Below are 17730 nucleotides of genomic sequence, written 5' to 3'. Positions count from 1 at the left end.
TACAGTGGGGCAAAAAAGTATTTAGTCAGCCACCAATTGTGCAAGTTCTCCCAATTAAAATGACGAGAGAGGCCTGTAATTTTCATCATAGGTACACTTCAACTATGACAGACAAAATGAGGGGGAAAAATGCAGAAAATCACTTTGTAGAATTTTTTATGAATTTATTTACAAATTATGGTGGAAAATAAGTATTTGGTCACCTACAAACAAGCAAGAATTCTGGCTCCCACAGACCTGTAACTTCTTCTTTAAGAGGCTCCTCTGTCCTCCACTCGTTACCTTTATTAATGGCACCTGTTTGAACTTGTTATCAGTATAAAAGACACCTGTCCACAACCTCAAACAGTCACACTCCAAACTCCACTATGGCCAAGACCAAAGAGCTGTCAAAGGACACCAGAAACAAAATGGTAGACCTGCACCAGGCTGGGAAGACTGAATCTGCAATAGGTAAGCAGCTTGGTTTGAAGAAATCAACTGTGGGAGCAATTATTAGGAAATGGAAGACATACAAAACCACTGATAATCTCCCTCGATCTGGGGCTCCACGCAAGATCTCACCCCGTGGGGTAAAAATGATCACAAGAGCGGTGAGCAAAAATCCCAGAACCACACGGGGGGACCTAGTGAATGACCTGCAGAGAGCTGGGACCAAAGTAACAAAGCCTACCATCAGTAACACACTACGCCGCCAGGGACTCAAATCCTGCAGTGCCAGACGTGTCCCCCTGCTTAAGCCAGTACATGTCCAGGCCCGTCTGAAGTTTGCTAGAGAGCATCTGGATGATCCAGAAGAAGATTGGGAGAATGTCATATGGTCAGATGAAACCAAAATATAACTTTTTGGAAAAAACTCAACTCGCCGTGTTTGGAGGACAAAGAATGCTGAGTTGCATCCAAAGAACACCATAGCTACTGTGAAGCATGGGGGTGGAAACATCATGCTTTGGGGCGGTTTTTCTGCAAAGGGACCAGGACGACTGATCCATGTAAAGGAAAGAATGAATGGGGCCATGTATCGTGAGATTTTGAGTGAAAACCTCCTTCCGTCAGCAAGGGCATTGAAGTTGAAACGTGGCTGGGTCTTTCAGCATGACAATGATCCCAAACACACCGCCCGGGCAACGAAGGAGTGGTTTCGTAAGAAGCATTTCAAGGTCCTGGAGTGGCCTAGCCAGTCTCCAGATCTCAACCCCATAGAAAATCTTTGGAGGGAGTTGAAAGTCCGTGTTGCCCAGCAACAGCCCCAAAACATCACTGCTCTAGAGGAGATCTGCATGGAGGAATGGGCCAAAATACCAGCAACAGTGTGTGAAAACCTTGTAAAGACTTACAGAAAACGTTTGACCTTTCCACCATAATTTGCAAATAAATTAATTAAAAATCCTACAATGTGATTTTCTGGATTTTTTCCCCTCATTTTGTCTGTCATAGTTGAAGTGTACCTATGATGAAAATTACAGGCCTCTCTCGTCTTTCTAAGTGAGAGAACTTGCACAATTGGTGACTGACTAAATACTTATTTGCCCCACTGTACCTAAATGTGATATTTCAGTTTTTTATTTCTAAGAAATGTGCAAACATTTCTAAAAACCTGTCTTTGCTTTGTCATTATGGGGTATTGTGTGTAGGTTGTTGAGGGGGGGGATACACTTGAATCCATTTTAGAATAAGGCTGTAAGGTCACGAAATGTGGGAAAAGTCAAGGGTTCTGAATTCTTTCCGAATGAACTGTACCACAGCTAAGGGCTGTATCCAGGCACTTTGCTTAGCAGAGCTTTACTTTTGTCCAATTTTTGCTAACTGATTATTTTTGTGGCTGAGCACCACACAGCCTTAGGGGTCATTTATGAAGAGATGCACCTGCTATTCTCCTGTCTTGCCTATTTATATAATTTGACTGACAAAGGTACAATGTGTGTCCATTTCTCTCACTGCTATCTGTGGTCTCAGGAAGAAGACCATTTAGAGCGGGCTCTACTTACTCAAACATGAACATTTACTGTTCTCTCAAATACACCTTTGCATTTGTATTTGTGGATGTTTTACAGCCTACTGTTAGTGGGTTGAGCACTCATAACATAATATTCCCTTACTCCATAGCCTAGGCAGCTATGCTATATTGTAAGAAACGCGCTCATGTGTGTTGATCGGCAGACCTAGACAATTGCTGTTTGCATTGTAGGGAAGGAAAGTCGATACCTCACTGTCCATGACAACTTGCCATTCATCTGCGGCTCACACGCACACACGTACACTAGACGCACGCACGCCAACACGCACGCGCACACCCAGAGTGGAGTTCCTCGAACCGCATCGGGCTAATCTCCACTGGAGGGCGAGTGGTACAACAGGACCGGGTTTGTTGGAAGGGAGGGATAAAGAGAGACAAGGGAAGAGAGAGAGAGAGAGAGAGTGAGTGTGTGAGAGGGACAGAGAGAGGGCGGGAGATACAGCAGCTGGAAGCAAGAGAGAAAATCCCAGCCCAGCAAGCATCATTTTTCACATCGGATTTAATCCGTTCTCGTCGACCACCAATTCACGTAAGGGTATATACATGTTTCTGTCTTTTTGCCTCAAATTGCCTGCAAGTGGGACATTGGAGATGTGTTGCGGAGCACCACAGCTGTACGATTCATATGTATGTGGGTGTCTCTAGGTTCGGAGAGAGAACATGATCTTGTTCATATTGGTGGTTGAAAAAGCCGTGAGACTCTTCAACTCCCATCTCTAGCAGAGCCGCCAGTCTGCAAGCGAATTTCCGCACCACCCGATAGGAAAGCCGCTGCTACGTTGCAGAAACGGGGGCAAATCATGTGGGTTATTTTCGAAAGGGACGGGTCTCGTTCGTGGTTTGATGCAAAAAAATAATAATAATTATAGCTCGTGTACATGCGCGCACAACACGTGCATGGCTGTCATATTCATCCGTCGCGTTCGTTTAAAAAAAATCAAAAGAAATGGAACGGAGTCCCAGATGGTGTGCAACGTTAGCTGTCTAGCCATGCAGCTGTTTATCACCGTCAGAAACTTGACAAATCGACGTTACCTCCGCCAAGCTAGCGGCTGGCTAGCTGTTAGCGTTAGCGGACGGGACAGACAGCACCAGGGATATCAAGCTTGCTTGCCCATAAAAGTATACTGGCGCGCTGCTCTGCGTGAGACGGATGCACTTGCTATAGCTACTGTTGGATGCTACGTAGCTAAGCCCTCTTCAACACTATTTGGGTTTAAAAAATATATATATGGCAGCTACTAGCTAGCTATGAACAAACATACGATTGATTGAACAATAGCTTGCTCAATTTTTTTTTATTTTTACATGTTGTGGAAATGGCTAGATCACAACTCATGCCGACGATGTCTGCTGATGTTAGACCGCTAACCGTTAGCCTGCTAACGTACGCGATTGTGCTGATGTTTTAGGGCTGTATGAGCGGTGTAAAATCATTTGCCATGCACGTTCCGCGTCGTCCATTCACACGCCAGGTGGGAAGACAATCTAGAAACAACGGCCAGCCAATATACTTCTCTTGAGCTGTCGTGGCTGATTTCTGTAAGAATGAGCAGACTGCGAAATGCATTAGATAGTCCATTGTTCCATGGCGTTTTCCCATATGTTGCACATTTGCTGTATATGTTGCACATTTGCTGTTATTAAATGATTGAGAAAGACGACTATTTACATTTGCATTTGACCAATGAACAGTTACTATGTATGTTGACGCTAGGGAATTACGGACACACACCTGTGCGCGGAACCGCCACCTGTTCGCGTGCACGCGCGGGGCCAATGTCCTGTATGTGCGTGCGTGCGGTCAGTGACAGGGAACAAGAAGTGTTTGGAGACACTTTTTATTTTATTTGTACAATCTCTGCGTTTGAAGTGGCATTTAGCTGATGGGGGGCGAATAGAGACACTTTGGCCACGACTCGGTCGAAATGCAATGAAATGTGCCCGCTTTCTTAGCTTCGACCAAAGATATTAACCAAAGAATGGTCGAATTGACCTTGCGTAGGAAATAGGTTGCTGTTGGTCACTAGAATGAATTGAACAAGTAATAAACTGCCAGATGAAGAAAGAGAACAGTATTACCGTATGTTTGTGTGTCGCATGCTTTTCATTAGACAGGTAGGAAATGAGGGGTTTATAATGGCTAAAAACACTCTTTGCCACAATAACAACCATACTGTAAAACAAAGGTAACAATAATAGCTACTTAATGCAATGTCTTTAGGTCTCTAACTGATCTCTATTGAAGAGTTTATGTCTGTCTGTGTGACTGCGTGTGTTGAGTTCAGTAGCTCCTGCCACTGTAGGTCTGCTGTGTGTGTGAACCCTACGCAGGTCAGTATTGACAGTGCCATAAGCACTTTTATGGTGATTAGAGAGACAAACATTGCCCTACCTTTCCTCCCTCCCTCGCACAAAATCAATTACCTTACCTGCATGGCATAGAAGCCACAATGTAGCCTAACACTGATTCTGATGAGGAGAGATGGGTTAAGAAGCTTAGTGTGTGGGTGTTTTATTTCGGACCAAAAGGTATGGTAATTGTTTGAGGGGGAAGCTTAGGCTAAATACAGATTGAGGATGTTTGTTCATTGGCCAATACTCAGATGGTGCTTGTGTAAAACATGGCTGCTGCATATTTGACAGGTTGTGGGCCCTGTTACCTAAAAGGTGATATAAGGCGTTTATTACACAATGCAGTGATTCTGTAATGGATGTTGACTGTGCTGTGTTAATGGAATGGTTGATGCTGCATTGTGAATCAGGTTGTTGTGTGTGTGTGTTTGTCGACCAAAACAAGTCCCAGGGAATGGACACCGGTTTAGGCGGCTAAAATCGCTAGTTTTAATCGTTCATCTTCAAGGCGGAAATGGTAGTTGTCTGACAGTAGCTGGTTGACAGTAGCTTGCTGCTGGTCCCTGGCTCAGAAAAGATTGAGAAACACTGGATAAAGGAAAGCGGTGTGAAAAAAAGGCCCAAAATAGCCTTATTCTAGAGTTAAAAACACAAGCGTCATGTTCAGGTGTGCTGTTAAACTGGAAATTAAAATTGGCATGGACTTAGAAGCAGTATCCTTGCTGATCAGAGTCCCCCAAATGACATTTAGCTAAACGGGCAAAACAAACAGATAGGATTCCTATGAATCACAGCGTTTACCCTGCCGCCTGCAAAAATAGAAGGATACGACTCCGCCTGTGTGGCTCTTAGTGGTAGATGACACACACACACACACACACTGCGTTTAGAGGACAGATGATGGAGAGGTATGTCTATGGGGGACCTAATTCTCCTGTCCTTCTATGTCCATTTTCCGGGACGCAGACTGTTGAACATTTTTTTGCTGTATCACAAGCTTAAAGACTACAGTCGGGTGCAGCAAACTGGGTGAACATTTGCAGTCATTTCATTGCCATTTATTAATCCAGCAGCAGCCCCAGTGCTTTGTATGCATTTGTGGAAATGGTTGTTAATGCTATGTCTTTTATTAGTTTGAAATGTAATTATAAATAGCTAAGATAGTCAGCATCCAGTATCCCCAGTACAGTTATTTTTGTATGAGCTAGGCCTACTGTGGGCGACAAAAATGCAGCCATGACCAAGTTAAAATAGTCAAAAGATGAATTGCATACTTCTTCCCTTCAGTATTGACTATCAGTAAATCAAAGCACAGTTGAAGTCAGAAGTTTACATACACTTAGGTTGGAGTCATTAAAACTTGTTTTTTCAACCACTCCACAAATTTCTTTGCTTTCCTTAACAAACTATAGTTTTGGCAGGTCGGTTAGGACCAACAATTGTTTACAGACAGATTATTTCACTTATAATTCACTGTATCACGATTCCAGTGGGTCAGAAGTTCACATACACTAAATTGACTGTGCCTTTAAACAACTTGGAAAATTCCAGAAAATGATTTCATGACTTTAGAAGCTTCTGATAATTGACATCATTTGAGTCAATTGGAGGTGTACCTGTGGATGTATTTCACGGCCTACCTTCAAACTCAGTGCTTCTTTGCTTGACATCATGGGAAATTGAAAATAATCAGTCAAGACCTCAGAAAAAAAATTCTAGAACTCCACAAGTCTGGTTCATCATTGGGAGCAATTTCCAAACACCAGAAGGTCTCACGTTCATCTGTACAAACAACAGTATGCAAGTATTAACACCATGGGACCACGCAGCAGTCATACCACTCAGGAAGGAGATGCGTTCTGTACTTTGATTTCGAAAAGTGCAAATCAATCCCAGAACAACTGCAAAGGACCTTGTGAAGATACAGGTACAAAAGTATCTATATCCACAGTAAAACGAGTCCTACATTGACATAACCTGAAAGGCCGCTCAGCAAGGAAAAAGTCACTGCCATTAAAAAAGCCAGACTACGGTTTGCAACTGCACATGGGGAAAAATATTGTACTTTTTGGAAAAATGTCCTCTGGTCTGATGAAACAAAAAATAACTGTTTGGCCATAATGACCATCGTAATGTTTGGAGGATAAAGGTGGGAGGCTTGCAAGCCGAAGAACACCATCCCAACCGTGACGCACGGGGGTGGCAGAATCATGTTGTGGGGGTGCTTTGCTGCAGGAGAGACTGGTGCATTTCACAAAATAGATGGCATCATGAGGATGGAAAATGATGTGGATATATTGAAGCAACATCTCAAGACATCAAGTTAAAGCTTGGTCGCAAATGGGTCTTCCAAATGAATAAAGACCCCAAGCATACTTCCAAAGTTGTGGCAAAATGGCTTAAGGACAACAAAGTCAAGGTATTGGAGTGGCCATCACAAAGCCCTGACCTCAGGGAAGCTGAAATAAATCACTCTCTACTATTATTATGACATTTCACATTCTTAAAATAAAGTGGTGATCCTAACTGACCTAAAACAGGGAATTTGTACTAGGATTAAATGTCAGGACTGGTGAAAAATGTATTTGGCTAAGGTGTATGTAAACTTCCGACTTCAACAGTATTTTATGTGTGATGATGTTGAGCGTTGCTATAATGTGGATGTTGGCTGGTATTCAGGCCTGCTGCATGCTGCTGTCCCCTAGCTCTATTGGCCTGCCCGTGGAGATTTATATGAGAAAAAACACACACACACACACTCACACAGGCCAAGGTTTGTTGTGTTTGGAGATGTTGGTAGTGGTATCATGGTCTTGCCCGCTTCATACTGTAAGTGGTACTTGTGTTTGTTTGGGTCTTCCTTCGTGGGGTTGTTTGTTTTGATACTGGTGAGGTAACCAACATTCTATTGCTGAAGATGTATGTAAACCAAGTGGGACTCGAACCAGCAACCTTGTATCTGTCAGTCCAACACCTGGTCATCTGGTGGAGTTGCAATGGGACAGATCCTGACTTCAGTTGACCTGTGGTTGTCCACTTGAACACCAGGGTCAGGGAAACAGTGGGGTGAAATATATTTGTAGACCGAAAAATACTGTGCAGATTTCAGAATGGCCGATATTGGAGACAGAAGGAATCAGCTGCTACCTAGGACACATACATAGTCTCTCTCTCTCTCGTTCTCTCTTCACACACGGTTTCCTAACCACATCACCCAGCATTCTCTCACCTCCATCTGAGGGGAGGCATGCTGAAACCCTCGCGTGCCTTTTCTCAGCTCTGTCTGCTCTAGGTCAGCCATCTGACTCCATATTGCCATTTCCATCCTTTGTGTTGACTGAGGTATCATGTTATCCTCCCGTCCGGTCCTCTCGTCCTCTTCTCAGCCATGTTGCAGTGATCCATCTATAAAAAAAAATGGACATACTGTGTAAGGTCTGGGAAAGACAGGGTAGCCCAGAACACACACACACACACTCACTCACTGAACATCAGTCGATGTAATAAAGAACAGATCCATTGTTTGTTTGAACACATTATGAGTCACATCGTTCAGCTTTATTGTTCTAGCGAGACATTTGCCATGCCAGTCCTCTCTTCCCAAGCCTCCATGGTGGTGTGTGTGCGCGCCTGTGTCTGTCTCCAGTCCATCTGTGAGGTCATGTCCATAGTGTTAAGGATTTACTGGTTTCAGGGAAGGATCCTAATCTCCAGAGATTAGGCCCTGACTTGTTATTACATTTTCCCTTCTCTGATCTCACAGGCCAAGATATGAGTTTCACCCGCTGAAGTTTACTTCATGCTGAATTGGTAAGTTGATGACTTATTTTCGACCTAATGCCTGTTGGTGTTATCGGTGAAACCAATGGTGGTTGTTTGTACTCTTAGACATCGTGGTTGTCTTGCTAGATCTCAGCCTGCCCTTGCGTATTAAACACACAATGTTAGATGACGCCTTTTTGTGCAAGGGTTATAGAAATGTTTGTGAACCACAGCCTGCCCTTAATGACAGAGACACATGTCCTATGTAATCTATAGTCTACATGTAGGAGCAGGTGATCTTGTCTTCTCGGTACTGTTGAATATGGCAGGAGTGGAAACAGACCATGGGTAAACAATAGGGGTGTGCCGTGTAGTCGGACAAAACGAGTATCAAAACGGATATGGGCAATTTTCTGGGTGCCATTATGATCCAAGGCATTTTTTTTGTTGTAATTATCCGCGATTGGAAGAAAGTAACTTTTATGGGTGCCAGGAAGCATCTTTCTCATGTCATTCAGTCACAGTTACTAAATCATAATGTACTCTCTTTTAGTCAAGTCATGTGCAAGGTTTTACATGGTCTAAATGACTCAACTGGCTAGTTTGCCTGGCTGTAAAGAAAAAGGCGGGCTATGTGTTGACCCTGCTGCTCTGATTGGATAGAGTGAAGCTTGTATTTCTCTGTCCACTCTCTTCATAATTTCACCCAATCACATTTCCTCGCATGTTTTCGGTCTGATCATTTAGATTGCTGCAGCGTTCTATTATGATAAATCACATGGCGAGGACATTTGCTATCACGCTATCAATGTGCATAATATCTAACAAGCGGGCCAAGGGTAGGGAAAAAGGATGAAACGCTGATGCGCATTCTGACTGAGTGACAGCAAACTCGAGGAGACACGTGCACACACACACACCCCTCCGTGCACTGCTCTTAATCGACAGCTTTTTTTTTTTTTGCAGTGAGAATGTGCAGCGAGGTATTTTGACAGCATTTATTTAGGCACATTAAAACACTTCAATTCTTTTTTTTATCACGAGTCTCATCTTATCCGACTATCAACTGTCAACTTACGGGTACGATTGCGAATACAAGTCGGCACAACCCTAGGAAACAGAATGATACAGTAGCCATTGTAGACCAGATGTGTTGTGAACATTCTGTCTCCAGCTTCCTACTTTTTAAAAGGGAAATGTTCCGGTTTTTATTTTTTTTAATAGGAAATTGATATCAGGGTTTGTTCCTATTTTTAACTGTGAGTTGACATTCGTTCACTACCGTAGCTTGGTGCAGTCTTCTGCATTTACCAGAGATTCAGGCCACATTTCAAGCAAACACAAAACATGCAGTGCATTCGGGAAGTATTCTGACCCCTTGACTTTTTCCATATTTTGTTACTTTATTCTGAAATACCCCATAATGACAAAGCAAATTTTAACATAAGTATTCAGACCCTTTACTCAGTACTTTGTGGAAGCACCTTTGGCAGTTATTACAGCCTCAAGTCTTCTTGGGTATGACACTACAAGCTTGGCACACCTGTATTTGGGGGGTTTGTCCCATTCTTCCAGGCTCTGTAGTGACGCCTCTAGCACTGCGATGCAGTGCCTTAGACCGCTGCGCCACTCGGAAGCCCTTGGCGGCGCACAATTGGCACAGCGTCATCCGGGTTAGGGAGGGGTTTGGCCTATTGAGATGGTATGATTCAAGAAATACGTTTTAGATACGTTTAAAGTGGCAATGTGCAACTAGGCAAACCAATCAATTTGACAAATGTTCTATGTGCTCTATTTCTATGCTTTCCGATCTTAAATTAAGTTTTTGCGTCTTGCAGACCAGCTTCAAACAGCTAAAACAACAATATTTTTGGTTATGGAAAATATATTTCACAGCAGTTTAGATGGTACAAAGATTCCAAACACTATACTATAAAAAAAATGTAGGCAAAGTATTAAGAGTTTTAGCAACCAGGAAATGGCAGAGCGATTTCTACATAATGCAACATATTAATCAAGCATGACTAAGCAAAACTGATGATGTGCAATACTTATACCAGTGGTTGGCATGAATTTTGGGTAGACAATTAGGCATTGTTGCTATAATTTTACAGTCGAAATAGGGCTCCAGAATGTGATATTTATTTTGCTCAACAGAGATGAATTTGCTTACATCTTTTTTTTTGTGTACGAATATCTATAGGCTAATTGCCTTGGGGCTAATTCACCATCTGAGGAAGTGGTATATCAAAACCCATTAGCTAGATCGCTAAATCTAATTTCCTGATAGTTAGTCGTGTAACTTATTCATCTAACAGTAAATGTATTGTCCTAAAATGCTTTGCAGCATAGGATGTCGCCTCTATAAAGGCCTATGCAATCACCTGGAATGTCAGTTGTGCGTATCCCACGCTCCATAAACTATGTCTCTAAGATACTTTGGTGTTAAAACGGTAAATATTGAGAGTTGGGGAAATAAATGTCAAACCTACAGAAAGCTGATACCCTCCTCTCTCCAAAAGTGTCCGTTGCGCGCGCCAAACATCCACCTCTCCAGTGCTGGCTGACTAGTCTACCAGCTCACGTTTGTTGCCTATGCTTTGAGTTGAGGAAAGCAGGGCAACGGGTCATGAGATATGCCACTTGAAGATTTTAAGCATGGGCCCGCCATAGACTATAAGTGCAGCTGATACTGTCCCTTCTATAGGCCTACCGTGGATTGCTGCATGTTGCATAGAATAGTATTAGCCAACTATTGTGACGCATAATTGCCATGATAATTTGGGAAGGTCTTGTCAATGAGCATTATGGGTAATGTAGTCAATTTAGGGAATATAAAGTGGACAGACAATGACACACTTTTTTTTGCCTAAAATTAAGAAGATAGGTGCAAAATTGTAGGAGATCCTCCCGTGGCTGAGAGCTTTACGTTATTATAATATAGATGGGTCATTTATCTGAGTTTGTTTGAATTCCGGCCTCAGCCTATGAGACATGGAGAGAGCTGGAAGTCACTCAGAATCTACTGCTGCATTGAATGATGTGATGTTGCTGGTTGGGTTGAATGATGGACGTGTAAGGTCTAATTTCCTATAGAGTTTCCCACGTATCAATGATATGAAATGCACTCAGAACATTCTCCATCATCACTCATTGATAAGCAGCCTGTGTGACTGCCTGAGTTGTTGCTTGTGTGTGTGTGTGTGTGTGTGTTACTTTTATACAGTCGCACACTTCATTGATCCTGAAAGGGTGTGTGTGTGTGTGTGTGTGTGTGTGTGTGTGTGTGTGTGTGTGTGTGTGTGTGTGTGTGTGTGTGTGTGTGTGTGTGTGTGTGTGTGTGTGTGTGTGTGTGTGTGTGTGTGTGTGTGTGTGTGAATGAAGTGTGCTACTGTGGGGTTACGACCGGAACACACCCTGTCACTCAGCAGCAGAGGAATCATACTGTGTGTGTGTGTCCAGAGGGAGAATGGAAAGAGAGGGAGAATAGAGAACACCCGATCCTTCACAAGCAAAAGGAGAGAGGGAGGAAATGATAAAAATATGTCGATGGAAGAAAAGACGTCTCTGTCCCTCCAACAGATGTCTGGTGTTAGCACATATTGACAAGTCAATATCGCTCCTTTAAATCAAATATTTGTCCAAATGATCTTGTCGCCTCAACAGCAGGTAACATCCCTTTAGCTGTGAAATTACCTCAGGTTGGAGGACAGACGCGCACACACACACACATCTCGCGCTCATGGGTGGTTCTCCACCCGTGCCTCAATCCACTGTGGGTTTCTGTACATGTGAACGCAATTTGCACTTCCAATTAAACTGACGACCTTCGTTCCAGAATGCAGAACGTGTCTCCTCCTCTCCTCTCCTGTGTGTCCTCTCCAGGATAGCTATTATTACCCTCAATGTTACGACACTGACACGCTAAGAATAATGTTACGAAACACTGTAACACATTACACAGTTTACTGTAGTACAGCTTACTATAACAGAACATAACATAACACACAGACGCGCACACACAAACACACACACACTAATACACAAACACACAGCTCCTTATGATTCCAAGGTAATGCCCAATGACTGTGTATGTGACAGAGAGGCTCGATTCGGTCTTATGTAGAAAAATTTGATACTGTGTTTTTTACATTGGCTAAAAGTAGAGACTCCGAGCTAGAAAATGGTATATCCTACACTACAGTTGAGGAACAATGGGAAAGTAATTCTGCTTTGAAAGTTGATACATTTGTAACTCCACTTTTGAGAAAATGGCCCTTGAATGTTTTGATACACCTACTGGAGAGCTCTTCTTTGTCTACACCCATTCAGCATAGTTCACACCTTCTTAAGCCTGAGCCCACCCATCTCTTTAAGGATTCACATGCATGACATCAGTAGCCTGGTGGTCCAAAATAGCTTAACCAGTGTATTTTAACACCAATAAACCCATCTGTTTAAGAAATAAATGTAGTATATGTCAGTCTAGCAAACCAGGCAACTAAAAGCAACTTTCTAAACAATGTTTTTGTTAGTTTCTAGCTTGTTAGCTAGCTAGCTAACCTTAATTTAGCTGGCTAGCCAGTTAAAAAAATGCCCATGTCATATCGCTGACAATGTCTTTACTTTAGCTAATTTGTATTCATTATTACAACGACAATAAACTCACAACAAGATAATTATTTACAACTGAATGGCAAGCTAATTACAGAAAATAGCTTACGGTTGTGAGTGTGATGAAATGGAAGCAGGGGTTTCTACCTGAGAATTTTAGAACTTGGACACTGTCTCGTTGGCCTAACGTTATATCCTAATTTGACTTTGGTGCAGGTCATGTTGTTCTTTACATTACCGTCTCTGGTAAACACACACTATATCCAATCCTTCTGTGTGTTCTCTTTTTGACCCCCTCCGCATTTTTGCAATCAAACGCCAGAATTTTCATCTCCTTAGCTATCATACTCTGCTTCCACCGGGCATTCCACTGATTTCAAGAACTCGGTCCTACAGAAAGTCGAGAGCAACATTTTTGCAGTTCTTCAGGACATCTTTCAAAAAAGATGCAATCGAAAGAATTACCTACACATACTGAGCAACCCTTTGTTATAGACAGAAGCGTGCTACATGGCAGACCAATCCAAACTCATCTCTCTTCATTTCCAGCCCATCCATTATCTCAGCCAGTCATAGTGGGAATTAGGCTCGTAAATTAACAATTGTATTCATATTTACAGATGGCATACAAGTTTGTTAAGGCACATAAAGGTTCACATGTTCCAGAAGGCATTTCTGCCAAAAAATGCATTTTGACAAAAACATAGATGTTTACATTCAAATACCTCCCCTGTGAATTAGTGACTTGTGACATAGGCTTAATTTCCTGAAACAAGTCACATATATGAATAGACAAAGCCATCGATCACGCGACACCATTCATACCTACGTGAAGCCAAATTAGGTCGGTTAAGATGGCGACATAACATGTGCAGTTTGAGCTACTCCAGGAAGTGACATTGCAGGTTAGCTCACTGCTGCCCCCTCTTATTGAGTAACTCAAGTTGCAGGCTGCATTTAGTAACTCAATTATCCTCAACTTCTTCTGTGTGCGATTAAAAAAATAATAATTGGATCAAATCAAATTGTACTTGTCACATGCTCCGAATTCAGCAGGTGTTACCGTGAAATGCTTACTTACACGCCCTTAACCAACAATGCTGTTCAATAAATAGAGTTCAGAAAATATTTACTAAATAAACTAAAGTAAAAAAAAAATATATATATATATATTTACCAGTACCGAGTACCAGTACCGAGTCAATATGCTGGGGTACAGGTTAGTCGAGGTAATCTGTAAAGTGACTATGAATAGATAATTAACAGTGGGTAGCAGCAGTTCAAAAACAAAGGGGGGGGGGGGTCAATGTAAATAGTCTGGGTTGCCATTTGATTAATTGCTCAGCAGTCTTATGGCTTGGGGGTAGAAGCTGTTAAGGGGCATTTTGGTCCTAGCAGAGATAAGTATGTCTTGGGTGACTGGAGTCTTTGAAAAAAATGTGAGCCTCCCTCTGACACCGCCTAGTATATAGGTCCTGGATGTCAGGAAGCTTGGCCCCAGTGATGTACTGGACCGTACCCACTACACTCTGTAGCGCCTTAAGGTCAGATGCCGAGCAGTTATCATACCAGGTGGGTATGCAACCGGTCAAGATGCTCTCGATGGTGCAGCTGTAGAACTTTGAGGATCTGGGGACCCATGCCAAATCTTTTCAGTCTCCTGAGGGGAAAGGTGAGGTCGTGCCGTCTTCAGAACTGTCTTGGTGTGTTTGGCCCATGATAGTACGTTGGTGATGTGGACAACAAGGAACTGAAAACTGCTGTTCACAAATGCTCTCCATCCAACCTCACTGAGCTCGAGCTGTTTTGCAAGGAGGAATGGGGAAAAAATTCAGTCTCTCGATGTGCAAAACTGATAGAGACATACCCCAAGCGACTTACAGCTGTAATCGCAGCAAAAGGTGGCACTACAAAGTATTAACTTAAGGGGGCTGAATAATTTTGCACGCCCAATTTTTCAGTTTTTGATTTGTTAAAAAAGTTTGAAATATCCAATAAATGTCGTTCCACTTCATGATTGTGTCCCACTTGTTGTTGATTCTTCACAAAAAAATACAGTTTTATATCTTTATGTTTGAAGCCTGAAATGTGGCAAAAGGTCGCAAAGTTCAAGGGGGCCGAATACTTTCACAAGGCACTGTAGCTCATGGCATTCTGCCAGACACCTTGTTCAAACAGCTCTTATTCGCTCCCCGTTCATAGTAGAAGCCTGAAACAAGGTTCTAGAGACTGTTGACATCTAGTGGAAGCCTTAGGAAGTACAATCGGACCAAATTTACACTGTATCTTGGATTGGCAAACACTTAAACCTACAAACCTGAGATTTCCCACTTCCTGGTTAGATTTGTTTCTCCGGCTTTTGCCTGCCATATGAGTTCTGTTATACTCACAGACATCATTCAAACAGTTTTAGAACCGTTAGATTGTTTTCTATCCAAATATACAATACTAATAATAATATGCATATCTTAGCTTCTGGGCCTAAGTAGCAGGCAGTTTACTCTGGGCACCTTATTCATCCAAGCAACTCAATACTGCCCCCCAGCCATAAGAAGTTAAACAGCTTGTTGAGTGTGGTCTTAGTGCCAGCATTTGTTTTTGGTGGTAAGTAGAAGGCTAAGAATAATATAGAGGAGAACTCTGTTAGATAGTGTGGTCTACAGCTTTTCATGAGGTATTCTACCTCAGGCGAGCAATACCTCGAGACTTCTTTAATATTAGACATCACGCACCAGCAGTTATTGACAAATAGACACACACCCCGCCCCTCTTCTTACCAGACGTAGCTGCTCTGTTCTGCCGATGCACGGAGAAGACAGCCAGCTCTATATCATTTGTGTCGTCGTTCAGCCAAGTCTCAGTTAAACATAAGATATTACATTTTTTAATGTCCCGTTGGTAGGATAGTCTTAATCGTAGACTGTCCAGTTTGTTTTCCAATGATTTGCACGTTGGCCAATAATACGGAGGGTAGTGGTGGCATGCCTACTCGTCTGCGAATTCTTACTAGGCACCCCGCCTTCCTCACCCTTTTTCTCTGTCTTTTCTTCACGAGGATGACGGGGATTTGGGCCTTGTCACAACAAAAATATTTGTCCAGTTCGAGGTGAGTAATCTCTGTTCTGGTGTCCAGAAGCTCTTTTCGGTCAAAAGAGACGGTAGCAGCAACATTATAAACAAAATGCATTAAAAAAAAAATTGCTGTTTGACAGGAGCCCGTAAAACGTCAGCCACCCCCTTTGGCGTCGTTTATTCAGACTTACATCTGGTGTATTAGAAGCAATAATTGGTAGCATGATTGTCTTCAAAACATATTTTTTGATTTAGATTGACCACGAAGATTAAAAAAAAAAAAAATTCTATAATGAGGGACCCTGTTTTCTGCTAACAATGCCTGCAGTACCGCTGTCGGCCTTGAACCTCCGTGGCTTCAATGGAAAGGGACAATCATCCTGGTAATGCCCCATAGTTAAGAGCCTAAACACTGAGACTGCTGCTAATATACCGTTGATGTCAGAAGTTTACAAACACTTAGGTTGGCACCATTAAAACTAGTTTTTCAACCACTCCACAAATTTCTTGTTAACAAACTATAGTTTTGGCAAGTCGGTTAGGACATCTACTTTGTGCAGTCATTTTTCCAACAATTGTTTACAGAGAGATTATTTCACTGTATCACAATTCCAGTGAGTCAGAAGTTCACGTACACTAAGTTGACGGTGCCTTTCAACAGCTTAGAAAATTCCAGATAATGTCATGGCTTTAGAAGCTTCTGATAGGCTAACTAACATAATTTCAGTCAATTGGAGGTATACCTGTGGATGTGTTTCAAGGCCTACCTTCAAACTCTTTGCTTGACATCATAGGAAACTCAAAAGAAATCAGCCAAAACCTCAGAAAAACATTTGTAGACCTCCACAAGTTTGGTTCATCCTTGGGAGCAATTTCCAAATGCCTGAAGACACCACGTTCATCTGTACAAACAATAGTACGCAAGTATGAACACCATGGGAACACGCAGCTGTCATACTGCTCAGGAGGGAGACGCGTTCTGTTTCCTAGAGATCAAAGTACAAATCAATCCCAGAACAATAGCAAAGGACCTTGTGAAGATGCTGGAGGAAACCTATACAAAGTATCTGTATCCACGGTAAAACGAGTCCTATATCGACATAACCTGAAAGGCTGCTCAGCAAGGAAGAAGCCACGCTCCAAAACCACCATGAAAATGCCAGACTACGGTTTGCAACTGCACATGGGGACAAAGATCGTACTTTTTGGAGAAATGTCCTCTGGTCTGATGAAACAAAAATATAACTATTTGGCCATAATGACCATTGTTATGTTTGGAGGAAAAAGGGGGACGCTTGCAAGCCGAAGAACACCATCCCAACCGGGAAGCATGGGGGTGGCAGCATCATGTTGTGGGGGTGCTTTGCTGCAGGAGGGACTGGAGCATTTCACAAAATAGATGGCATCATGAGGATGGAAAATGATGTGGATATATTGAAGCAACATCTCAAGACATCAGTTAAAGCTTGGTAGCAAATGGGTCTTCCAAATGGACAATGTGGCAAGTTGTGGCAAAATGGCTTAATTAAGGACAACAAAGTCAAGGTATTGGAGTGGCCATCACAAAGCCCTGACCTCAATCCTATAGAACATTTGTGGGCAGAACTGAAAAGGCGTGTGCGAGCAAGGAGGCCTACAAACCTGACTCAGTTACACCAGCTCTGTCAGGAGGAATGGGTCAAAATTCACCCAACTTATTGTGGGAAGCTTGTGGAAGGCTACCCAAAACATTTGACCCAAGTTAAACAATTTAAAGGCAATGCGACAAAATACTAATTGAGTGTCTAAACTCCTGACCCACTGTGAATGTGATGAAAGAAGTAAAAGCTGAAATAAATAATTCTCTCTACTATTATTCTGACATTTCACATTCTTAAAATAAAGTGGTGATCCTAACTGACCTAAGACAA

At 42.4% G+C, this 17730-nt stretch overlaps 1 protein-coding gene across 10 annotated transcripts in view; it reads left to right on the top strand.

The window, feature by feature from the left end:
- Window positions 1–2262: 2262 nt before the first annotated feature.
- LOC110529235 (1-phosphatidylinositol 4,5-bisphosphate phosphodiesterase beta-4) overlaps window positions 2263–17730 on the top strand; it is a 142723-nt gene continuing 127255 nt past the window's right edge. For 2 of the 10 annotated variants that reach the window (XM_036985412.2, XM_036985405.2), the window contains exons 1-2: window positions 2327–2546; window positions 8136–8182. The gene's annotated coding sequence lies outside the window, so the exon portion shown is untranslated. Of the gene's footprint in view, window positions 2553–8135; window positions 8183–17730 lie in introns of all 10 variants that reach the window. The other 8 variants (XM_090243356.1, XM_036985406.2, XM_036985410.2 and 5 more) reach the window with 6 other exon arrangements.

This window comes from Oncorhynchus mykiss, chromosome 8 (assembly GCF_057628025.1).
Source record: "Oncorhynchus mykiss isolate SJ-2025 chromosome 8, ASM5762802v1, whole genome shotgun sequence".
Taxonomy (NCBI): Eukaryota; Metazoa; Chordata; class Actinopteri; order Salmoniformes; family Salmonidae; genus Oncorhynchus; species Oncorhynchus mykiss.
The sequence above is the reverse complement of the archived record's forward strand: the minus strand, read 5'-3'. Positions and strand labels throughout refer to the sequence as shown.